The following is a 26,847-nucleotide window of genomic DNA, read 5'->3' as shown; positions in this document are numbered from 1 at the left end:
GTTACCCCCCCCCCGCAACCATACAGGGCGAGTCTGGTACGTGCAAAGTGACCAGAATAGGGGACACAGTGAGTTTCTCGCAACGGACACGGGTCTCGCGAACTACAAATGTGTGAATAGTCCCATTTAATTGAATTGGGTCAGGGTGCCGTTTGTTATTAAAATGGACAGCACACGGACGAGAAACACACTGGTGTGAATAAGACCTTACAAAACAGTCAGGTACGTCTTCTGCCAAGTTCTATGCCCGCCTGCTGACAAGGGTGAAAACTATTAAAAACTCTATGGTATAAAGTATCACGTGCTTACTAGAAGTGTAATATATGTAAAACATAGGACGAGTACACCGGGGAAGGCAACATTTCTTCAAATATCATGTCGGGAGAATCACGAGTAATCCAGGATAATTTAGTCTGATCGAAGACCAAAATGTATGCATCATCCAACATCGACCCCTCAACGATCCCGCTACTCATAGAAACCACTGACTGTTATAATGGTGCCATACAGCGGCTCACGGAGGGCCCTCCATAGTATGGGTCACACGGGTGTTGCGCGCGGTCACACGGGTGTTGCGCGCGGTCACACGGGTGTTGCGCGCGGTCACACGGGTGTTGCGCGCGGTCACACGGGTGTTGCGCGCGGTCACACGGGTGTTGCGCGCGGTCACACGGGTGTTGCGCGCGGTCACACGGGTGTTGCGCGCGGTCACACGGGTGTTGCGCGCGGTCACACGGGTGTTGCGCATAGATGACGAGTTTCTCATAATGCATTGCAGTCCCTTTGTGGTCAGCATCATGTGGGGGATCCAGTGAATGATGAACTTACAAGCGCACAATAAATACGGATATAATAGAAGATGCATCAATGTATATAACCTTTCTAACAATCAGGAGGTCGTGTAAGTGCGGCCCAATCTCATGAATACCAGTACAAGACCCTTTTACTTTCAACATCCATTGGAGGAAGGGGGCACCATTTACTTAACTCATGCCTAATAAATCTCACGTCTGACAGTTATTTGATTATTTATCAGCAAAACCCCTCGAAGTCGTAAACTCAACAAGATTTTACAATTTCAACCTACATGAAACGCTCACCTGCCAGCTCATCCTTCATTCACTCCATGGTTTATACAAAACATTAAGAACTCCAACAGTCTACATAAAAATCCCAAAAAGTTAGGCACCAGCAGAACATTTCTGGGCGCACAAGCTACCTGACTCTAGGGATTTATACTGTAGTCACACCCAGAGCTGCATTCAGAATCCTGCTCATTTGCGAGATCCAATAATGTACTTTAAAATAAAATAAAAGAAATATACTACCAGAATTTTGTGCAGCAAACACAAGACTACACTGTCCACTGGATAATGCAACGGGAACTCCATTGTTCTCTAGACGGCGAGGACTTCTATAATCGAAGTAGTCGGACTGAACAAACCGTTTAAACATAAGCGAATTATACCCAGATGTAGAACTACACATTTTAGTAGTCCAGAGTGAGAATAGATGATACAACGACTATAAAAGCATCAGAAGAACCTGTGTGAGGTGACCACAACAGGTATAAATAATCTCTACAACACCAGCCAGTCCCAATACAACTGGCCACAAACTCAAAGAAAAGGGGCATCCAAATAGTAAGGAATATGTGCATCAAAAACTTACCAAAAGGTGTAAAAGATCAGGAGTTATGGTAAATATGCTGATAAGCTTTGGGGGGGGGGGGGGCCTTGGACATTAGATTTCATTCCTCTTCTCATATAATCACATGGTTCGGACTTCTGAAGGAACTGGTTTTCTCCCCGTTACATACTGATGTTTGGGGGGGGGGGGGGAAATAAGAAAAAGAAAAAAAGTTTTTTTTTTTTTTTTTTTTCCTTGTGTCCATCTCAAGGTAAAAGTGAACAACCAATCAAGATGAGCTTCAGAATGGCCATGACTAACCACTTGTGCTGGGTTTCTTTCCGCCTCCCTCCACATAGGCCATCATTGAGACGATCCCACATCTAAAGAATGGAGAATAGTAAGGGCCCTTTTACACGGTCCAATGATCAGATGTACACTCGTTGCCGATCATTTCCCTGTGTAGACCGAGCAATGATCAGTCGATGATCGCCCAAACACTCGTTCATCGGCTGATCGTATCATTGTCGGCAGAACACCTCCTGGTGTACACAGGGCGACGTGCTGCCAACATGATAGAAATGTATAGGGACGAGCGATTGGAATAACGTTCGTCTCCATACAATAGTGACCATAGCTCCTTGTGAAAGGTGCAGACGAGAGCCAATCAACGAGCGGTCACGTTGATCGGCGCTCATTTTCACGGCCCATATCAGGCAGTGTAAGAGGACCTTTAGAGCGATCTGGGATTGGGGGACATCTCAAATCTTTATAACCCATTCCACCTGCCCCAGCACTTCACACGACCCCATACACATCACCGTCCTCTACAGTACACCGCGGCAGTGATCCTGCACATATCATGTACGGTTTACCGAGATCAATTATCTCCAACTTGTATCTGTTCAGCTGCTACAAATCCCAGCATGAAAGAACAGGATAGAGACTACTGGAATAGATAATAGGATATTTCTTAGGCCAGGTTCACACAGTTTTTTCCAGACAGAAAATCGGCCTCAAAATTCCGTTTAGAATTTTGAGGCAGATTTTGCTCGGACTGCACGTCATTGAGCGCCGCAGCCAAAAATACCGCAACTAAATACGCTTTCTCTGCCTCCCATTGAGGTCAATGGTAGGTCAGAGGTGGAAACGCCCTTAGATAGGGCATGTCCTTTCTTTTTCACGTGAGCCGATTTTTCTGCTCACGAGAAGATAAAAAAAACACCTCCGCCTCCCATTGAAATCAATGGGAGGCATTTTGGGCCGTTCTTAGACGCGTTTTCCGACGCGGTTCCGCGTTAAAAAAAAACGCTTATTTTTTCACAACTCATGGGGCAGATTTATTATTAGAAATGCGCCAGAATTCTGGCGCAAATGACGTGCGCTACATTAGAGGTTTTAGACACTTGTTGCGCTCGACCAGGGGAATGGTTTAGAGGAAAAGGGTGTGGGCTAAAATGCTACACATCGTGGCAAAATTTTGATTTAAAAAAAATACAGCCAACCAAGAGGTGGCATAAAGTTAGGCCTCATTCACATCTGCAATGGAGGATCCGTTAGTGGCCCACTCCAGCTGAAAACCGGCTGCGCTATAGTTTCCGGTAAAGCCACGGACACCCCAATGAAAACTCAACGCAATCCATTAAAGTCAAATGGTTTCCAGCAGCCGCCGGTGGTGTCTGCCATGAAATGACACCGTCGCTTCTGGTATTTCCGATGATCTGCTCCTCTGACTGAGCAGGACAACAGAAAGTCGAGTGCTGGTGTGAACGCAGTCTTATATTTGGCGCCTCTTTAGACACTTGTCTACCATACAGCAGGAGCCACTGATGTAACCAAATGATGCGGGAGAACATGATGGAATTTCAATGAACACTTCAATAGTAAGATATAAGTTTATTTACATAGAAATATCCGCCATTGTATAGATCCTTGCATTAATAAATCCTAGGGATCGCTTTATGGTTAACGGCATTGAAGATCTCAACATAAAACAACTGAAGAGGAGGGTACAACCGCACTCACTAAACACAGCGCCCACTAGAGGCTTTAAAAACAGACAAACCAGCCCCCTATCTTCTGTGAGCCCGCTGAGGGGCGCCATCATGTAACATTTTCCCGCAGCTGACCTAAAAGTAACTACTCCTGCTGATAAGTTTCCTTTAAATCCATTAAGAAACAAGAACATACGGCCATTATTTTATTGGGATAATACTTTTTGGGCTTTAAAAAACATCCAGAAAAGGTCACAAATGGATGGAGTGACTGGGCTGACTCATCCACCCCCGGAAGTGAATCACACGGAGCAGGATTGGAAGCAAACAACACAAAGCGTCAGGTTACTCCAGATCATCTCCTGCAGACGGCACATCACGCTCTGCTCCTCATAGAACATTCAGCACAACAACTGCTCCGAATACTGTCCAATAAAGACAAAATGGCCTGTACCCCCCTCCCAAACATCTGAAAATACACTGATAAAACTGTAGACACCAGAACACTTGCTATGGAGCGGGGAAACAGCTATTGTTCCCTGCTATCAGCCATTTCAGACTGGGGAGAGGCTGACTGTAGTGTTCTTTACTAGGATGACTGAAAGGAAGTCCCGAAAAAAAAAAAAAAGATCCCTTTCCCTTCTAATCACTACTATGTTCCATTTACCAATACTAGGAGGATCTTTAATTTTTTTTAATAATTTTTCCGCATTGTTTGTGCTAAACATGAGCCACAAAGGTGCACATTTCGTGCTGGTTTTACTGAAGCAACTTTTTTGCACCGCCCCCAAAAAAAAAAAAAAAGTAAAAATACATGACCATTGCCGCAAAACAACAGATGACCATCGTAGTTCAATGAGAGTCCGATTACCTTCCAGGAGTACGACTGCAGCAGCGTCAGTGTAAAGCCATGTTCACCTCGGTCGTAAATTCCGTCAGTTTTGCCAGACAAAGTTGTACAGCACGTTGCTCTATTTTATGCAGCAAAACAACCGACGCCATGACGGAAACCCAACTGGTCCCATTAAAGTCAATCGAACATCATTGGTTTCTATCAAGTGACGTATCCGGTGGCCCCGGTGTTGTTTCTATAATGTAGCAGAATACTAAAAAAAAACATGATTCAGATGTGAACAGAGCCTTAGCGGCAAACCTTGCAATTTCTAGTACAGAGGTTTTTCCTGGCACTGGGTATAAAAAAAAATGTGCCGTATGGCCATAACTTAGGCGAAGTTCACATCTCCTTTTTACTGTACGTCTGACCAGCAGGTTTTGACATTAAAAAACGGTGTCAAAACGCGTACCACAGCGTGTACATTGATATGGTCAGGACGGACGCCCTAATGGTGTCGTTTGCACACGTTTTGGAAGCTTACGTTCTACCCTTATTTTTCCATGTCCTGAATCGAGTAGTCTACTACGCTTTCAGTACTTTCTCAAAACTTAAGCCACACGTATACGTTTTTGTTTGTATTGAAGTCAACGAGCGACGTAGGCAATCTTAACCCCACGATCGCATACGTAAAACATAGGTTTTTGTCACCATATACGGGAAATCTTGACTTTACAAAGTTTGATTTTGCTCAAGAACAAAAAGTTTTTAGAACGGACACAAATGTATAAAAACGTATACGATCTATACTGCAAAAAACGTAAGCGTGTGTTAGAAATGAATACGTTTCTGTAACTTTAAGAACGTATACGTCGTCATATACCACAAACGTGTGCACTGAACGAGATGTGAACTGAGCCTTACACCAAACAGTGGGGAGAATTAGGAATAGTGATGAATGGTGCATGAATTTACCACTTGGTGAAAGCGGCAGGAGAGACGTGATAGATTTGGCGTAACTGGTCGGATATATTAGAAACTTTTCTCTTTTGCCGCCTCGTGGCTGGCGCACTTCACGTCAGGATTTTAATCACACCTATAATACATTTACCACCTCTAAACCACAAATTCACCACACAACTAGGGCTGGGCAATTATGACCGAAATCAAAATCACAATTAATTGAATATATAACCTCGAGTACGATTACTGAACTATTTAGGCCACACCCCTTTTACATGCCACGCCCCCTATTCGCATGCTACGCCGTTGAATTAAAATTGATTCCCTGAGCCTGCTGTATACCAGTGTATAATATACTCCCCGACACTGCCCCCACACAGTATAATGCCCCATAGCTGTTCCCACAGTATAATTCCCTTATATCTGCCCTCCACACAGTATAATGCCCTCCCCCCCCCCCCCCATAGCTATGAAGCGGTCGGAGACCGTTCTCTGGAGTCCTATAGAAATTAATGGAGCATTGATCAAGCATGCGCTCCAATCTCATGGAGTACTTTGGGGGGATTTTCGGTCCCCCGTTCTCATCACGGGGGGTCCCATCGGTTGGACCCCCAGCGATCACACATGTATCACTTATCCTATGGATAGGGGGATACATGTGTGTTGGAAAACCCCTATAATAAATCTCCTCCCCCGTGGACGTCTCTATTTATTTATTTTTTTATCTGGCAGAGTAAGGCCCTGTTCACACGGAGTTTTTTGACACGTTTTTTGACGCGGAAAACGCGTCGGAAAAAGCGCCAAAAACGACCCAAAATGACTCCCATTGATTTCAATGGGAGACGGAGGCGGTTTTTTACCGCGAGTAAAAAAAACGCCTCGCGGCAAAAAGAAGGGACATGACCCTTCTTGATGCGGTTTCCGCGTCCAAAACCGCATTGAAAGCAATGGGGACACGTCAAAAAACACCTCGAACTAGTGAGGTGTTTTCTGACGAGTATATTGCCGAGTGTTTTGCAGGAGTCGTCTCCTGCTGCTAGTCCAGCCCAGCAAGGGGCTGTCATTTCCTGTCTGCTCGTGGAGCCTGAAAAACATCGTGGACAGAACTCAGGGATACAGAAAACCGAAGTCCTGCATCCAAATCGAATACAAGTAAGTGCAATTGCTCCTATGTTCCATACATGCTATACATGTATGGAGCTGTGCATTTTTTTTTTTAGAATTTTTTTTTAAAATTTTTTTTTTAGATTTTTTTTTTAGATTTTTTTTTTAGATTTTTTTATTTTTAATTTTTTAATTTTGTTATGCAGTTGTTCATGTATGTCATCTCTTTTTTATTTTTTTTTAACATTTCAGGAACAGAAATGACGACAGCAGAGGTGTACCACCGAATGGACATTGATGTTGGGAAATTGATTCAAGAAGTAAGTATACTTTTATTTTTTAATGTGGGCCTGTTCACATCAGCGTGGTTTCCGCTGAGGGGTTCCGTCGGTGCTTTCAGTCAGGGGAACCCCTCAACGGAAAGGCAAGTGTGAAGTGGTGACAGATCCGTTGCTAATGGTTTCTGTTTGTCCCCGTTGTGCAAAGGGTTCTGTCGTGTCGACTGAACCAATACCGCAGTGTAGGGAATCCCATTAGCAACGGATCCATCAGCATTGAAGTCAATGATGATGCAAAGAGAAAACAATGTTTTTTTTAATGTGGGCCTGTTCACATCAGCGTGGTTTCTGCTGAGGGGTTCCGTCGGTGCTTTCAGTCAGGGGAACCCCTCAACGGAAAGGCAAGTGTGAAGTAAGTTCCGTTTGCATCACCATTCATTTCAATGGTGACAGATCCGTTGACAGAAGGATGTCAGGCTGGGTTCACACGACCATGTTACGTCCGTAATGTACGGAACGTATTTCAGCCGGAAGACCCAGACCGAAGACAGTGCAGGGAGCCGGGCTCCTAGCATCATAGTGATGTACGACGCTAGGAGTCCCTGCCTCGCTGCAGGACGACTGTCCCGTACTGTAATCATGATTACAGTACGGGACAGTAGTTCCACGCAGAGGCAGGGACTCCTAGCGTCGTACATCACTATGATGCTAGGAGCCCGGCTCCCTGCACTGTCTTCGATCCGGGTCTTCCGGCTGAAATACGTTCCGTACATTATGTACGTAACATGGTTGTGTGAACCCAGCCTCATGCGTGTGAAAACCTCGGCAAAAACCGCCTGGAAAACCGCCTCAAAAACCACGTCAAAAACCACGTCAAACATGAAAACCTCCAGGGTCAGTTTTTACAGGAGGAATTTTCCTCCTGCAAAAAACTCCGTGTGAACAGGGCCTAAGGCTATGTTCACACGGGGTATTTTGCCGAGTTTTTTGACGCGGAAACCGCGTCGCAAAACTCGGCAGAAACGGCCCGAGAACGCCTCCCATTGATTTCAATGGGAGGCGTCGGCGTCTTTTTCCCCGCGAGAAGTAAAACTGCCTCGCGGGAAAAAGAAGCGACATGCCCTATCTTCGGGCGCTTCCGCCTCTGACCTCCCATTGACTTCAATGGGAGGCAGGAGAAAGCGTATATCTCGCTGTTTTATGCCCGCGGCGCTCAATGGCCGCGGGCGAAAAACGGCGCGATAATTGCCGCGAAAATCGGCGTGCAGGGAGAGGAATATCTGCCTCAAAGTTCCAAATGGAATTTTGAGGCAGATATTCCTCCCCCAAAATACTCCGTGTAGGGGGGATAAGGTTTTGTCCAAAAAATTATTTAAAGAGCACCTGTCCCTTTTTTTGGAGTTCCAATCAGTGTTCCCTTTATTGAATGAGGTCTTAGGAAGATCACAATGTAAAATCCATCACAGAATACACTTACATTGAAAAATACTTGTGCAAAACCTGCAAGACAGAGGCGCTGTAAGACGTGTCCCGAAAAAAAGGGGGCGAACAGAAAGGGGGGGTGCACTCCTACTAAAATTCCTCTCCCCATCACTCCAAACAAGAAAACGTTCCCTTGTTGCTGCAAATTGCTCACATATACTGAGAAGACGTAGAGCGGCCGGGAAAGCGGTGTAGGTTTCCATGGCAACGCAAGATCAGGATGCCACTGGTACATACACAAAGATTACTACTATGTACAGTCTCCAACGAAAGCTGCATTAACCAACACGGAGCTTCACCCTGCAGACATTATAGAGAAATATAATCTGAGAAACGGACGTCGTCCGGTCATTACATCATTTACCCATTCACCTTCCCGAGACCAAACCCTCCAGTTACAGGAATTATCTTAGAAATTGAAGGGGTTGCTATAGCTTAAAGGGAGAGCCCATCATCATGAACTACATTGGCCAGCCATGCGACAACCAAAAAAGGCCGAAGAAGCAAAGCAGCGGACCGCCAAGAGTCAGTCATTGGGTATCCAAGCGATGTCTGAAGAGAGAACCCCTCTAAGTCAGAGCATTTATAAGGAGCTCCATAAAGACATTGGTGGTTGGAGCTATCACAGCCATCAAGTACTAAAGTCTTGTGGTCACATGATGCCTTTCAGCCAATCAGGCAGGAGCTCACATTTATTTACATATAGTAAATCGGTGCAAAAAATGAGGGTGCAACGCCCAACACTGACGTGTCTCTAAGGCCATGACCATAGACCATAGATTTCATCCGTAATTACGGTCCCATTAATTTATATGGCCGACGGACACCTTGGTGTCCAGGGCGAATAAACCTTCCGTAAAATATAGGACATGTTTTTATTTTACGGACCGCGCTCCCATACTTTGTAATGGGAGTACAGTCCGCAAATGCGGATGACTGTCCGCAGCCGTCCGTACCCATAATCACGGATCGTGATTACGGGCACGGTCGTGTGCATGAGGCCTTGTAGAGTCAAGTCTGTGCTGGTGTCAGATTCCCATTTAAAAAATTAAAATAAAATCAGCAGCACAAAATTTCTCTCCTTTACTGATTTTTGGCACAATGTGTCAGTGCGGCAAAATGTGTCAGCCTAAAGACCGAGCTCTTTAGATTATAGACCATTGTCTGGACTGGATACAATTGTAGCAAACCCTCAGCTGTGAGAAGTCTTCGGCCTGCACAGGTTATCAGTCTCCGGCTAAAAACAAGAATGTTCTGATTTGTTGATAGCAAGCAAAAAAAAACAGTGCAGGATAGAGAGAAGGGGCAGCCCTTTCTGAAATAAAAGTAAAAGAAATTCATACTTACTCGGCCGTTGTCTTGGTGACGCGTCCCTCTCTTGACATCCATCCCGACCTCGCTGGATGACGCGGCAGTCCGCGTGACCGCTGAAGCCTGTGATTGGCTGCAGTGGTCACATGTGCTGAAACGTCATCCCGGGAGTCCGGACTGGAGGAAGAAGCAGGGAGTTCTGGGTAAGTATGAACGTCTTTTTTTTTTTTTTACAGCTTTATCTATATTGTGATTGGTAGCCACTGTTCCTGGTGCTGAAAGTTACTGCCGATCGTTTAACTCTTTCAGCACCCTGGACAGTGACTATTTATTGAGGTCGGCTAGCAACGCTCCCGTAATTATGCACACACACAGTCACCCGTAATTATGGGAGCCCCATAGACTTCCGCGTAATTACGGCCTGAAATAGGACATGTTCTATATTTTTCAACGGCAAGGGCACCTTCCTGTAAGCATACGGGGAGGTACCCGTGGCCAATAGAAGTCTATGGGCCCGTAATTACGGGAGTTTTTACGGTCGTGTGCATGGGGCCTTAGAAGTTGCAGAATTGTCATTATACAATGACTAACCCCTTCCCGACACCTGCCGCATATATAGGGCGAAGGCCGGGGGCTAAAGAATGGAGCGGGCTCACAGTCGGAGACCACTGCATAAGTTGAGCGTCGGCTGTATATCACAGCCGACACTTCACTGCAACGAGTGGGAACCTGCTCATTTAACCCCCTAGATGCCATGGTCAGAAGCAACCGCGGCATCTAAGCCATTAAAAAGTGGGAACGGCCCCCTCCGACGTCCAATAGTCTACCCCGCGACGAGTTTGCGGGGTGCCATTAGTTGTCATGGCAGCCCGGGGGCCTAATTTAGTCCCCCAGGTCTGCCATCTTTGTCCTCCTATTAAGCTCTGCCTAAGGGTCAATGTTTCACTAAGGCTTTGTTCACATCTGCATTGGGGTCCCGTTCTGACATTCTGTCGGAGCTTTCCGTCAGAACGGGACCCTGGACACAAAATTACAGACGGAAACCAGAGGTCGTAGTCAACTACGCTATTGCTTCCGGCAAAACGACGAGTCCAGCGCACAACAAAAGACAAAACGGGCACCGGATCCGTCAATTGAAATCAACAGTGATGGAAGCGGAAACCTCTGGTTTCCGTCTGTCTGTTCAGGGTCCTGTTTCCCGGGCCGTCAAAAAAAACAAAAACGGTCGTGTGAATAGCCCCGTTTGGAGTCTATTATTCCTACTGCAGCCGCGTGACGGACGTTTTTGAACGGCCGGGAAACCCTGTCGTGTGCATAAGGGCTAAAAGTCCTCCACAAATTACTTTTATGGTTTAGTAACGTCAATTCAATATAGACAATAGATTCATAAAAAAGTAAATGCACGCCGCAAGCCTCCCCAAATATGAACAACCGTACAATCCTATCATTTACATCATTCTGCTTCTTAGTAAAAGCGGGTTTGGAGCGGAAAGTACAAGAACAGTACACAGAAGTTTGTTTACACCCAGTCAATATCACTATTCATCAAACCAATTTCTCCAAGAACACGAGACAGACAAGGCACAGTTTCTACTGAATTAGACACTTTCACATACAGAGGTGCAAAAAGTTGTAGAATTCAACAGCTAAGCAGAAACTGGTACATAGAAGAATGATATCAGATACTGAAAGAATTACAAAGTCAGAATGAATGAAGTCGAAAATAGCAGCAAGTCTCCAACTGTTGCAAAACTACAACTCCCAGAATGCCCTCACATCCGCAGTTGGAGACCACTTCAATGACACACAGAGGTTTTATCCGTATGAAATCGTGGATAATAGAACTCTAACCCAAGACCTCAGGTTATGGAGTCCATGATCCGGCAGCCACGCAGGGCTGGTGTAAAGTAAGCTGCGTCTGCTGACAACGTTGGTCTGGCAGGATTATAGTCACTTTTACAATGCCGCCCTGAGTGATGAACTCGGGGTGAGCTTGGGTCACTGTTTACTAACACTGCAACCATATGGACGATACAGATGAATGTAAAGGCCTGTTCACATCAGCGCTGCCCTTCCGTTGAGGGGTTCCGTCGGAGGTTTCCGTCAGATTAACCCCTCAACTGAAAGGCAGACGGAAACCGTAGCATCCGTTTCCCTCACCATTGATCTCAATGGTGACAGAAACATTGTTAATGGTTTCCGTTGGTCACCGTTGTGACCGAGTTCTGTTGACGGAAACCTCAGATGGAACCCCTCAATGGAAGGGCAACACTGATGTGAACAGGACCTTACTGGATATCCACAAGGCCAACAGTTACATGGGTTGTCCAATTAAGAAAACCCATATTCATGCACCCTTTTAGGGAATTCAGAGTTAGTAGAGGGGTCCTATCTTCAGGATCCTCATCTCTAGGCCAGAGTGGAGAGCGGTTACATAGAACGTCATTCACATTGCTATGAATGGACACTGTGTAATGCTTCATTTCCCCTGTGGCGGTGCTGCAGGAAAATTGAACACTTACTGCCAAGTTTTCCCAACCGATTACAGCTGATCGCTGGGGGTCCCTGTAGGAGGACTCTTTGTGATCAGCTTATTATCAAGTGACTAACAAGTAGGGATTGTCCAAAGTGGAGAACCCCCTGAAATAAAGAACCAGTTAGTGTGCGTCACATATCCAATCGTCCGTGCCCTCCCCGCATCTGCCATCTGTGGACAGTTGAGAGGTCCCATATACACCAGATCGATGGGTTCAGATTAGGGATGTCACGATACCAGAATTTGGACTTAGATACCGATACTTCGTGTAGTATTGCGATTTCGATACCAAAACGATACTTTGCCAACAGTAATAAAAAAAATTACAAAAAAGTTCTTCCGTTTTCTAATGTGAGGCGCGAGGTGTGATGATGAATTTTGACTGTGCCTCACATTAATAGTAATTAACCCCATCATGTTTCTCAGTCATAATGGGTTAATGTGTAAGGTACATGATGGGGTTAATTACTATTAATGTGAGGCACATGGAGGTGAAATTCATCATCGCACCTCGTGCCTCACAAGAAGTGATAGAAAGCAGTTTTTATTTTTTTTACAGCGTACACATCATAAATGACGCAAAAAAATAGTTGTGCAGGTTATTACGGCCGCGCCAATACGAGTGTATGTTTTATATATTGAGACTTATTTTTGATTATTGTAAAAAAGGCGTATGTGGATTTTTTTTAAAATTTAACATTACTTTATGTTTTTACTTTATTTTTAAACTTTAATGTACTGACATATCTATATACTGATAGTATACAGGCATATATCTATATACTGATAGTACACAGGCATATATCTATATACTGATAGCACACAGGCATATATCTATATACTGATAGTACACAGGCATATATCTATATACTGATAGTACACAGGCATATATCTATATACTGATAGTACACAGGCATATATCTATATACACTGATAGTACACAGGCATATATCTATATACACTGATAGTACACAGGCATATATCTATATACTGATAGCACACAGGCATACATCTATATACTGATAGCACACAGGCATATATCTATATACTGATAGTACACAGGCATATATCTATATACTGATAGTACACAGGCATATATCTATATACTGATAGTACACAGGCATATATCTATATACTGATAGTACACAGGCATATATCTATATACTGATAGTACACAGGCATATATCTATATACACTGATAGTACACAGGCATATATCTATATACTGATAGTACACAGGCATATATCTATATACTGATAGCACACAGGCATATATCTATATACTGATAGTACACAGGCATATATCTATATACTGATAGTACACAGGCATATATCTATATACTGATAGTACACAGGCATATATCTATATACTGATAGTACACAGGCATATATCTATATACTGATAGCACACAGGCATACATCTATATACTGATAGTACACAGGCATATATCTATATACTGATAGTACACAGGCATATATCTATATACTGATAGTACACAGGCATATATCTATATACACTGATAGTACACAGGCATATATCTATATACACTGATAGTACACAGGCATATATCTATATACTGATAGCACACAGGCCTATATCTATATACTGATAGTACACAGGCATATATCTATATACTGATAGTACACAGGCATATATCTATATACTGATAGTACACAGGCATACATCTATATACTGATAGTACACAGGCATATATCTATATACTGATAGTACACAGGCATAGATCTATATGCCAGTACATTAGCCTGTGTACGGATAGTAGACAGGCAGTTGTTAGGACGTACCTCAGTATGCCCCAACAACAGGAAATATGGTCAGACAGCCCTGGGGTCCTTCAATGGACCCTGGGCTGTCTGCCCATATATGGTATGTCCATTCAAGGGGCATCCCCCCCTTCTCACTCCCTCTTCAATGCTGCGGTCAGCTTTGATCGCAGCATTCAGGAGAATAGCGGTGGAGATGAGAGGTTTATCTGATCTCCGCCGTTATAGAGCGGGGCTGCGGATGTGTACTACAGCCATTGCCCGGCTCCTGACATTAAGTGCGCGTGCGGTCAGCATGAGGTGATGCGGCCGGCGCTGCACTAATGAGCGGTGGCGCAGGCTCTGAAGACAGAACATAGGGGTGTTTTGCAGTGTGCCCGCCATATTCGGTCTTCGGTGCCAGCGCTCATTAGTGCAGCGCTGGCCGCATAACCTCATGCTGACCGCGTGCGCACTTAATGTCAGGACTCAGGAGCGGGGCAGTGGCTGTATCACACAGCCGCAGCCCCGCTCTCATACAGTCACGTGTTACTATACTTAGCTGTGTGGCGGCACAGCGAAGTATCGAAATACATGAAATAACAGTATCGAAGTTTCGATGCATCGTGCATCCCTAGTTCAGATGGCATCTCAAGTGTATGGCCAGCTTAATAAACTCTACTCTGCTTGCTGCCAGTAAATAGAAACATTCATTGTTTCCACCCAGAGTCTAAATACAGTCCTGCATTATTTACATTAACCCAGAAAACTCTTGTACGATTTACCCCGTACAGCAAACTTACAAAAAAGGAAAATACCATGGTAAATATTCCTGGTTAGAAGATGGCATTGGTGTAAACTATAAACTGCTTTCTACTCAGAGCAAGTAAATCTGCCATGTACTGCAATCAAAGATGGGCCACAGACCACCATCAACTTCCTGCCCCTCCCCCATACGATGCCGGTATATAAGAGGACTGCTACGTAAAGGATTAGGATAAAAGCAAGTTTCCAATGTGAGAGCTTCTGTCTACCATGTTTACCCTCCATCACCACTTTAGACTGGGCAGAGAATTCATGCCAGCAGTGCCATATACTAGAAGGGTAGTTTTAAAGTCAAATTGTACTCCAAGTCTGAGGCAGATTTACTATTGAAAATGCGCCAGAATTTTGGGGTACATGCTGTGTGCCACATTAATAGTTTTCACGCTTGACAAAGGGAGTGGCATGGCAGGGGGCGTGTTCTTGTGGAAAGGGGCGTCGCTTAAAATGTGCCGCCGTGCACTGATCTAACTAATAGGTGGTATAAGGGAGAGAAAAGCGTCTAGCGTGATGCACCAAATTAATAATTTTGCACATTTTCTAACTGCCTGGTCCAAATTTACGCTTTCTAAAATGTATACAGTATTAGTAAATCTGCCCCATTGTATGTTGTCAAACTAATCTTACTGCTACTCTGCTGCAGTAAATCTCATACTATTAACGCTCCATAATATAAGGGTGTAAACAGGAGTCATTTTTGCTGTGATTTTCGTGACCATAAGCGCCGCGGTCGTTTGCAGTCACATCTACATGTTACTTTCATCCCACTATTCTGCTGCAAAATATCAACACACAAAATCTCAGAGAAGCATTTTATCAGGTCTCGCAGGCCCCCTGAAGCCCTAACCTAAAGGGAAACTCCAGAAAACTGAGCGCGTCTCCCTGACGAAGTGATTGGTCAGGGGTCTGCGCGTCCTATAGGACGTATACATATTGTGCTACTATAGTAATGTGGATTATTTTTGGGATTTATTGCACTGGCATTTTATATGATTTTGCAACATTGGAGCGTTTTCTCCATCTAACCCCTTATACTGGTTATAGAATTCCTCCCTTGTGCTGTAAGTTTATTTACATGGTCCACAGTTTTTTATTGAATGTAGTTGGTTTAATTGTGATATGGAATAAAGATAATTTTTTTAATTAAAAGTGGCGGTGCTAAATGTATTTCTGCGGTTTTCTCTATACACTACACCTACATTTGGCGTTAGGACCGGTACACGACAGGGCTGCCCCCTTTTCCCGTCCTTGTTCATTCCCACTTTGGAGACACTTATCCAGAAAATGATACAAACCAATGACATTCTGGGTCTACCACTGGGAAGCCATACTCATAAACCAGCAGCTCTTGCAGAGGACCTCTTACTGCTGGTCACAAAGCCTGAATAAGCATTGCCAACAATATTACAAACCTTTGACTCTTTTGGGGGTGTGTCAAATGAAAAAATTATTCCAAATTTGAAGTTCTTAATGTTTCTGCGCCCCCAACAGATATGCATGCCTTACAACACCTCGCTCCGTTCCAATGGCCACAGCATAGCATTAAATACCTGGGCATCAAAGCTTACTAGAAAGCCCTCAACTTTATGCCACAAACTTCGTCCCCCCTGCTACACAAAAGTTAAAACCCAACTGAATTTTCTGCATATCCCCGTTTCTATCCTGGATAGGGAGAAAAAAAAAAATATGTATCTAGACACTTACATCCTTCCTCAAATATTGTAAACGCTCCAAACTGTCCCCTTTTACTTGCCCAACACTTTATACTCCATCAAGTGCCTTTTTTCTAGATTTCTCTGGAATTCTAGAAAACCCTGATTAGCGCACAGACATTTGATTCTCAAACCCCACTCTAGCGACACGGACCCCCCCAGACACTCTGACCCATTATAAGGCCATGCATCTTAGCAGATGGATTTCCTTAAATAAACCCAAAGATTCATCTCCGGCCTTGGAAGCTGAGAGACTTACTCTCTCGGGATTTACAAGCCCAGCTATGGTGTCCCTCTCTAAAAACAAGTCCTACCAATTCAACAAGCCCCACGGTCAAAGGTACCATTTTAGTATTTCGGAAGTTCTTTCACGATTGTGCTCCGACGACCAAAATCCTTACACCGCGCCACCTACTCCCTACACTCACTAGCTGCACATGTAACCATGAAGCTTTCTGGTCCTCTTTAACCCCTTCCCGCCGCAGCCCTTTTTCAGATTTGCATTTTCGTTTTTTTCCTCCCCACCTTCCAAAAACCATAACTTCTTTATTTTTCCGTCTATATAGTCCTATGAGGGCTTGATTTTTGCGGGACGAGTTGTAGTTTTTCGGAGCACCATTTATTTTGCCGTATAATGTACTACGAAAAACGGGAAAAAAAATATTTGTGGGGTAAAAAATGAAAAAAACAGCGATTCCCCCATGGTTTTTTGCGCGCCGTTTTTTTACAGAATTCACTGTGCAATTAAAACAACATGTTAACTTTATTCTGTGGGTCAAAACAATTACGGCGATACCAAATATATATAGTTTTTTTCTATATTTTACAAGTAAAAACCAAAAAGTGTAAAAAAAAGAATGTATTTTGTGTCGCCAAATTCCGAGCGCCATAACTTTTTTATTTTTCCGTCGATAAAGTGATATGAGGGCTTATTTTTTGCGGGATAAGCTGTAGATTTTAATGATACCATTTTGGGGTACATGCAATGTTTTGATCACTTTTTATTTCATTTTTTGTGGGAGATGAGGTGACCAAAAAAATTGAGATTCTGGTGATTACAGTTTTTTGTTTTTTTTACGGCGTTCACCGTGCGGGTTAAATAATGATATATTGTAATAGTTCAGACTTTTACGGATGCAGCGTTTTTTTTTTTTACTTTGAATTTGTTTACAAATTTAAAAAAAAAAAAACGAACTAATTTTTACTTTTTTTTATTAGTCCCCCTAGGGGACTTCAACCAGCGATCGTTAGATACTAATGTATTGCAGTAGATCGTGATTCTGACAGGCAACTATTAAGCCCTGCCAGAGGGCTTTAGCATTAGGCCCCCAGGCAGCCATAGCAACCATCTCCCCTCCCCTGCGATTGCGTTGTGGGGGGCGCGATGAGCTGTTAGAGCGGGTCACCCCCTATTTCTAACGATTTAAATGCTGCTCGTTACTCTAAAGTGTCGGCTGTAACAAACAGCCGACACCAGCATCGTATGGAGCGGGTTCACTCCGTGAGCCCGTTCCATACTTCCCCCTACCCGACTTTAGTGTATGGATACGGCAAATGTCGGGAAGGGGTTAAAGGACTATACTATTGCGGAAGCTCTTGGTGTAGGTCAGATCCCTACCTTGCAGTCTCTTCTTCCTGGAAATACACCTTCCAACCTTCCTTTCTTGCATCCCCTGGGCTTCATTTCTTTCTAAAGAAGTTTCCCAACATCCCAGAACCCACCTGGCTAGAAACATACCTGTTAAGGCCTACTCTCCCTAAAGGCCTACTCTCCCTAAAGGCCTACTCTCCCTAAAGGCCTACTCTCCCTAAAGGCCTACTCTCCCTAAAGGCCTACTCTCCCTAAAGGCCTACTCTCCCTAAAGGCCTACTCTCCCTAAAGGCCTACTCTCCCTAAAGGCCTACTCTCCCTAAAGGCCTACTCTCCCTAAAGGCCTACTCTCCCTAAAGGCCTACTCTCCCTAAAGGCCTACTCTCCCTAAAGGCCTACTCTCCCTAAAGGCCTACTCTCCCTAAAGGCCTACTCTCCCTAAAGGCCTACTCTCCCTAAAGGCCTACTCTCCCTAAAGGCCTACTCTCCAAGATATATTCTGGTTTGATTTTGGAAGGACCTCCTGCCAAACTTAGCTTTCTACTAGCCTGGGAAAAGGAACTGGAAGAGATTTCCTTTATTTAGAAACAAATTCATGGCTTCTCTAGAGGGGTGAAGATCCACGAGAATTCTTTTAAAGTCGTAACCAGATGGTACAGAACACCTGATTTTTTTGTATAAAAATAACTTAATCCTATCCAACAAGTGTTGGAGATGGAAATCCCAAGTTGGTAACATCTCACATTTGGTGGGATTGCCCTTTAATCAAACTCTAAAGTGATATGGTGTCTGATGATATACAAAAGGTCACATCATTAGAGTTCCTCCTTAACGCCCCTCTGATGCTCCTCTGGATCCCATCAGACAAGTTCCGCCCCAATTCCAATGACCTGGTTACTCAGATGATCACAGTGGCCAAATTATTGATTCCACTCCATTGTAAGTCAACAGAACCTCCAACCTTCAATGAGTGGGTGGGTAGGATGGAGGAGATCGAGCTGGGAACTCCGGAAACATGCTGATTATCTGAAGGTATGGACACCATGGTGAACCTTTCGTTTTAAGGGTATGTTCACACGCAAACTCGAAAACAGCTCCGTATTTTCAGATGTTTTCAAGGTTAAACAGCTCCTGACTTTCAGAAGTTTTTTAAGCCACTCACGATTTACGCAGCGTTGTTTACGGCCGTTTTTGGAGCGCTTCAATAGAGTCAATGAAAAACGGCTCCAAAAATGTTCCAAGAAGTGTCCTGCACTTCTCTCGCAGCTGTTTTTTTACACGTAAAAAAAATGCCACGAAAAACGCTCAATCGCTTCCAATTTTTCAGCCGTTTTTTGGGCTTTAACGACACGAAAAAAAGGCCGAAAATAGGCCGTGTGAACATACCCTAAGAGTTGAAGTATCCCCTCTGATAAATGTGTCACGACATGCATCGCTGCTATTAACTTTGTCACTTGCAAAAACATTGGTACTTTTCTATAGGGCTGGGCGATTAGAACCCAAATCAAAATCGCGATTAATTGAACATGTAACCTGGAGTACAATTAATGAACCATTTAGGCCACACCCCCTATTTGAATGCTACACCATTGAATTAATGTTTATCCCCTGAGTTCAATGGTATCGGTGTCCAGAGGATGCAGATACAGTTGCAAAAAAAAATATTGAAGAAACCACAGGATAGGTCATCAGTATATGATCGGTGGGGGTCCATCTGCATAACACCCTGCGTCCGGACGCAGCCGATCGGCGTGGGTGTCAGACTACCACCGATCATATACTGATGACCTATCCTGTGGATAGGTCACCAGTATGAAAAATAGTACCGTGGCTGGACAACCCCTTTAATAAAATGTCAAAGCAGATTCAATACTATTTGAGTGAAATACAAAGAATTATGCAAATATATTGATAAACGTGGGCCATAATCTAAGAAAAGGTTGCTTTCGAATGCTGTAATCACCCGGCACAGCAGCACAAGGTATATCCATAGGACCAGCAGCAGAGAGTGAGGACACCTGTACAATTTCCATATCATTATACAAGTAATTGTGTATTACTTCATCAGGTTTGTTTTATTTAAGTTATAAACCTGAATACAGCCAGCTTTCTTCAGCTCAAGTAGTATGAAATCCTTCAGACTGCTGCTCTGGCCTTCCCTCATGCTTTACACTGCAGCTCGGATTGTCAATAAGTACAAGTTTTCCAGGATGTTGATGCATAGAGCAAATTTGTATGACAGGATGGACCAGTAAGAAAAGGATTATCTATCCATCACTTCTCCACTACGGATCTTGAGTTACCTCATATTACACTCACTTCTCTACAGCTGCATTCACAATTGGGCTGGTTTATAGCGAACAGCACGGCCGCGCTCCTATATGTACTACATGTCAGGCTCCGGACTACTGTACAGTGCTTGGTGTAAACCAGGACCAAGTGCTGTAAGCTTTAGGATCCAGTTACCTCTAGACACGTGTATATTTTGTACTGATTCTCTCAGGGGCTCTTTTCAGCCATTTTTCGGGCTGTCAACGTCCCGGATAACGGCTGAAAAAAAATCGGGAGCAGAATGCCTACAAACATCTGCCCATTGATTTCAATGAGAAATATGGTCGTTCAGTTCCGTCGGGACGTTATTTTACGCCTCATTTTCAAATAACATCGCGTAAAAAGGATGCCCTGTAAAAAGAAGGGCATGTCACTCCTTGAGCCGTATTTCGTGGACACAATAGTAAAACAGCTCCAAAAACAGGTGTAAAAAAAAAAACGCTGCAAAAACGCTAGTTTGATTTAAAAACGGCTGAAAATCAGGAGCGGTTTACCCTTGGAAACAGCTCCGTATTTTCAGAAGTTTTTTGTTAAGCGTGTGAACATAGCCTAATTCTTGGAGCACTTTGTGATATCATTTATACGGGGTCAGAGCTCTGATGCCTTATACACACAACAGGCCGCTTGTTATACGTGCAGGGGAGCTACAACCCCAAACATAGATCACTGCCATAAAACTAAATTACTACAAAAAGAAAAAATGTCAAATTCAAATAAAAAACTATAATGTGATTTTTATAGGCTACTATTTTATGTGCCAAACTCCAGACACATGGGCTCCCTGTCAATGTCCCGTCTTGGTGTAAATACTTCAACTCTTAGGGTATGTTCACACGGCCTATTTTCGGGGCGTAAACGGCCGAAAAATCGGATGCAGAACGCCTCCAAACATCTGCCCTTTGATTTCAATTGGAAAAACTTTCTGTTCCGATATGCCGTTTTTTAAAAAAAACGGCAGTGAAAAAGTGCAGGTCACTTCTTTCGACGTTTTTGGAGCCGTTTTTCATAGGCTATTGAAAAAAAGCTCCAAAAACGGCCGCAAAAAACGCAAGTGGCTTAAAAAACGTCTGAAAATCAGGAGCCGTTTTCCCTTAAAAACAGCTCCGTATTTTCAGACGTTTTTGACTTAGCGTGTGAACATAGCCTTAAAATGACCAAAAGCAAAAGCAAGGAATCCTATGTCCAGACACTTCACCAACCAGCAAGGGATGCTTGAGGATGTGAAGTTAGACCCAATGCATACGACCGTGGTTTTATGTCCATGCGCGATCCGCAATTTTGCTGATAGCACACGGACCCATACATATCCATGGCTCAATGAAACAACCGGATCTGTGTGGGGGCTGTGAATCTGGGCCACAAAAATTCAGGACACGTCATTTTATGGTTCGCATTTGCGGCACAGACTCGCCCATCGTGCATGACCGTTCCTGCACATTTTTTTTTGCGGATCCCGTAATACTAATGACACTCGGATGAACCAAGTCCAATGGATTGCAACAGATCCGTGGTTTTGCAGACCGCAAAATCACTGTGGTTGTATGCACTAGGCCTTAGAGCTCACAAGAAAAGTGGTGTAAATGCAGTTCTGGATAAAAATTTGCACCCCTCCACCAGGAGAGGTGAGAGCCGGGGTTCGCAGACAGTTAAAAAGCCAATCAGGCCTAGGACGGTCTCCTGGTCACTCATAGAACTGGGATTAAAGAAACAATACATGTCCAGAAATACTGAAGAAACTTTTCCACTTCAAATTCAAATTAGTGATTCACGCACCTTCCTAATGGGTGTACCGGATGATGCCCGGAAGGGAGAAGAAGTACTACATATAGTGATGGACTTTTTTCAATATGTACTACAGCCGTAGTCTCCAGTTATTTTAAAAAAAACTACAACTCCCACCTCTCCATTCATTTCTATGGGGCTGCCGAAGATAGCGTTCGGCAGCCCCATAGAAATGAATGGAGCGGTGGCCGAGAGTGCGCTCTACCGCTCCTAAAATGGCAAGGTAAGCCCATACTCGTGATCGGTGGGGGTCCCAGTGGTCGGACCCCCACCAATCAGATATTTATCACCAATCCTCTGGATCGGTGATAAATAAGGATTACGGGAGAACTCCTTTAAAGAAACCTTGTCACCAGGTGACGTGGTGCTTCCGTTTTTTCGGGACGTTTACAGCCCGAAAAACGGTCGAAAACACGTTGTGTGCACATACCCTAAAACTTTAGAAATGTGCACGATACGTCCCAACTTTCAACTGTAACAGCTCCTTACCGAATAAACGAACATATCCAAGATGTTCTTCCCCATAACTTACCCCTCTGATGGGATGGTTACATGCTTTGTCAATGAGCTTTGTGTTTGCTGAGCAAACAATATACCAAGCTCTAACTTCTCAGGAGACGCCATGCAAACCAACACGTAAGCATGAGCGGGTGATACAAGAGATGTCCAATAATATCTGGATGCACTATAAGGCTGGGTTCACACGAGCATGTTCGGTCCGTAAAGGACGGAACGTATTTCGGCCGCAAGTCCCGGACAGAACACAATCCCGGGAGAGAGATACCAGAGTCCGGGGTAGGGGATATAACTTGGTATGGCGCAATATCTTCGCCCTTATTGAAAAGTTGGGGACCTCTGCTGTAAAGTTTTGGAGATTTAGATTTTAGAGACCTGGTAATAGTCATCAGAGAAAAACAACTCAAAGTTTGGTCCCAGTAGCCAATTTCTAAGTACATTGCCAGCCCCCAGATCCACTCACACCAATATTTAGGTAACTGCTTCTAATAATCCATCGGAAAGTTTCCTCAGATCGGGCGCTCAGATATTGGGGAAGAAAAATGGATTACAATCAGAGGATAGAGCAAGGGTCAGAAACCTTCGGCACTCCCGCTGTTAAGAAACTACAACTCCCAGCATGCACCGACAGCCAAAGGGTTTATTATTCCAGGCAAAGGCTGTCAGAGCATTCTGGGAAATGTAGTTCCACAACAGCGTGCTGAAGGTTAAAGGGCTGGTCCAGTTTGGGGGGGGGGGCAGTTTTTCATACTGATGACCTATCTACAGGATAGGTCATCAGTATATGATTGGTGGGGATCCACTAATCAGCTGTTCCAGCATTACCCACTGCAGAGCTTCCGATACCTGGAGGAAGTCGAAACAGCTGATCAGTGCAGGATCCAGGTGTCGGACCCCCACCGATCAGATGCTGATGCCTTATCCTGTAGACAGGTCATCAGTATCAAAAACTGCCCCCCCCCCCCCAAACCTGGACAACCCCTTTAACATCATTTCCTACACTGAAGATATTAGGACACGAGAACCTACATAGACCTTTAGGGTAAATAGACAGGCGCCAGATTAGTTGCAGAAAATTTCTACGACTTATCTGTTCCGTACATCTGAATGGGGTGGTTTTTGCAACAGGTGCATGGTGGATTTCAGGAAGCCTCATTCACACGAATGGAAATCGATTTTCAGTGGCAGAAATTTTCAGCAACAAAACTGCCACATGTGAATTCAAAAACGTACAAAAAAATAAAAAAAAGTTAGGTGCCATTATAGTTTGCAGGAGTCCTGGCAACATCGCTAATGAGATTCGTCCTGCCCTTATCGATACAGAACGATAACCCAAAGTTATAAGAGTCTCCGGCCCTGTCCACATAGGGTATAAGAAGCACCGGGCTGGGAAATGATATCATTCAGTGTCATACAATAAACTTTCTACAAATGAATAAAAAAGTATCCCGAAACAAATTTTATATTCTGACCCTTACGACAAACTTTTTATAGGGGTTTATCCAGTCTCGTGAAGCCCAGGTATCATCCCCCTTCTTAATGCGTGGAGCCCCCACTTGGCTTGACAGGGGTCTTCTGGCTATGTTCACATCTGCTCCAGGGGCTCGGTTATCATTCCTGTCACTATTGACAGCAAGGCAAGCCTGCCTGCAACGCTATCATTACTGTCAAAATAGCAGAGCCCTTGACAGAATTCCAACGGACGGCAGTAAATGGGGTGCGTTCGGTGCCGTTTGGATATGAAACGTGTTCGTGGCTTTAATAATGAACAGAATCCTCAGTCGAGGTGTGAACAGAGCCCGAACCTTTCAATTCCACAACTTCCTAATGTACTTTGCATTTCAACTCCCTACAGTTCTCAAGATCGCTACTTATTAGTCATTGGATGGGTTACATGGTTTACATTCCGAGGCTCAAACCATCTTGACCGAGTGCTGCTCACAGCGGAGGGTCTGTTACAATGTATCAGTGTAGATAAGTGCTTCAAAAAGCAGGAATCCAGGACCGGATAGAAATTTGGGCAGCTGTGTTTAAGAGGATTTGACCAGATGATACATCGTAATATAAAAAGTAATAAGTCAGCGCCAGCTTTAAAGGGGGTTATCCCACCATAAATCACCGGGGGGTCCCACCGATCACCAGTCTCCTCTTTGAACGGATCGGTCGTCATGCATGCAATCGCTATGGGACGGACTGAGATAACCTAGTACAGTGCTCGGATACCTCCGTCAGCCCCATAGAGAATGAATGGAGCGTCAGCGCGCACGTGAGACTGCCGATCTGTTCAAAAAGGGAAATCGGGACCCCTGTTCTCGTGACCAATGGGGGTCCCGGCGATCAACCACCATCCTGCTTTGTTTTAGTGGGAAAACACGCTTCCAGTCTCCGAATATAAAACTATGAATTGAAATGGAAAGTTGCATAACTTCTCATTATACAGTCATTAGGTTATTTTTTTTCTGGACAATCCCTTTAAGACAATTGTACGACATGTATAAAACACAACCCAAATAACTTCAAAAACATTAAAAAAAAATTAAAATGTTGGGCCCTTGATACTACAACTCCCAGCATGGCCTACGAGCCTTCAGCAGGATAGGAGTTGTTGACTGCAACACGTGACTCCCTGCCGCTGCGTAACTATAACCCCCAGCATGTCCTGGCTTTCTAAATACATCCGGCATAACATACTGGGGGTTGTAGTTGCAGTCCTGCACGTGAATGGAAATGACAAAATTACAGACACCTACCGGGCAACAACAACCACCACCAGCAGCCAAAACCATCCCGCACTGTCTGCAGGGATCACACTCATCATCCTCCAGGATGTAAACAACCATCACATACATACATTACAGGTCATCATGACAACCCCTACACGTCAGCCTGAATCCTATACATCCAACCACATGTGATCGGAGCCAGTCAGAGCAAATGACAGCGCTGTCACCAGGCTGAATCACGGGCGGCAAGGAATAAAAAAAGAAGAGAAAAAGACACAAAATAAACGTGAAGAGCAAATCAACCAGCAACAAATAATGAGAAAAAACACAAGATAAAAAAAAAACAACCTGCGGACATCTACACAGAGGGGCTTCATCTATATACAGACAACATGGGGGGCTTCTCACCACACCCACTGCCCCCACTATTCATAACCCTGCCAGGGCAGGATGCCCCCCACATAAGAAGCTCCCCCTCCCGAGGCCGGTGGTTGCCTTGGCGGCACCTTAAACAAATGTAGAGACGAAATGTCAGCAGCAGAAATGAGAGGAGGGGGCGATGGAGACCCCTGTGTGCAGTTATACGGGGGGCTCCTCCGTCCTTACCCGTGTCCTCCTCCGCTGCTCGCCACAGCTCTCCAGTCACATCGAGCAAAGACACGGCGGTGCCCGGGGCCTGAAAGGCGGCGATGACGGTGATGATGAGCCGGTCTCCTCACACAGCCAGCCCGCTCAGCATCCCCAGCTCTCCCCGCCTGCTGCCGCCACTACCGCTCATATCCCGGTGTAACGGATGCCACACAGTCTACTGCTGCTGCCACTGCTGAGGGAGGAGGCGGCGGTTGTTCCTCGGGTCCCGGCCGTATACAGGATGGAGGGAGAAGGAAGGGAGGGGGGAGTCACAAAATGGCGCGCGTTTCCAAAGCTGCGGAGCAATGGAGGAGGAGGGAATGGGAGGAGGAGAGGGAAGCCACTACCGCCCCCTCATACACCGACGACACCCACCACCACCGGATTCTGACACCGTGACAACAACAACCTCCTCCTCCTTCATCATTATCAGCATCGTCGTGAGATTTCCCGCGCCCACTTCTCAATCGTTTTTAATATTTAGTCACGAATAATTTATTCACGTTATCGTTTATTTATTTTTTTTTTTTTTCCTCACACAGGTTTCGTTATTTATTCGGGCGGGAACAAATCGGTTTAAAAAAAAAAAAAAAAAAAGACCGACAAAATGGCGGCGAGATGAACGTGTTGCTATGGAGACTGTCAATCAGCGCAAAGTCCCCCGGATGCGCGATGACGTAAGCAGATCGAGGAGGTGGCGCCGCTGCTGCTGTGGTCAGGGTAGTGACGATGAGGGAGGGTCACATGACGGAGGGGCGGGGACAGCGAGAGATGGGAAAAAAAAACGGCTGGGGCGTGAACTCGCAAGCTCATAAATCGAGTTATGTAAATATTGTGTTTATTAGATACTT

The 26,847-nt window shown here is 44.6% G+C and overlaps 1 protein-coding gene across 1 annotated transcript in view; it reads right to left on the bottom strand.

Moving 5' to 3' along the window:
• DYRK1A (dual specificity tyrosine phosphorylation regulated kinase 1A) overlaps positions 1-26,436 on the bottom strand; it is an 82,419-nt gene extending 55,983 nt beyond the window's left edge. The window contains exon 1 of the mRNA XM_075854606.1: positions 25,973-26,436. The gene's annotated coding sequence lies outside the window, so the exon portion shown is untranslated. The remainder of the gene's footprint in view (positions 1-25,972) is intronic.
• Between the last annotated feature and the right edge of the window lie 411 nt (positions 26,437-26,847).

Source organism: Rhinoderma darwinii, chromosome 2, assembly GCF_050947455.1.
Source record: "Rhinoderma darwinii isolate aRhiDar2 chromosome 2, aRhiDar2.hap1, whole genome shotgun sequence".
NCBI classification, from domain to species: domain Eukaryota; kingdom Metazoa; phylum Chordata; class Amphibia; order Anura; family Rhinodermatidae; genus Rhinoderma; species Rhinoderma darwinii.
The sequence above is the reverse complement of the archived record's forward strand: the minus strand, read 5'-3'. Positions and strand labels throughout refer to the sequence as shown.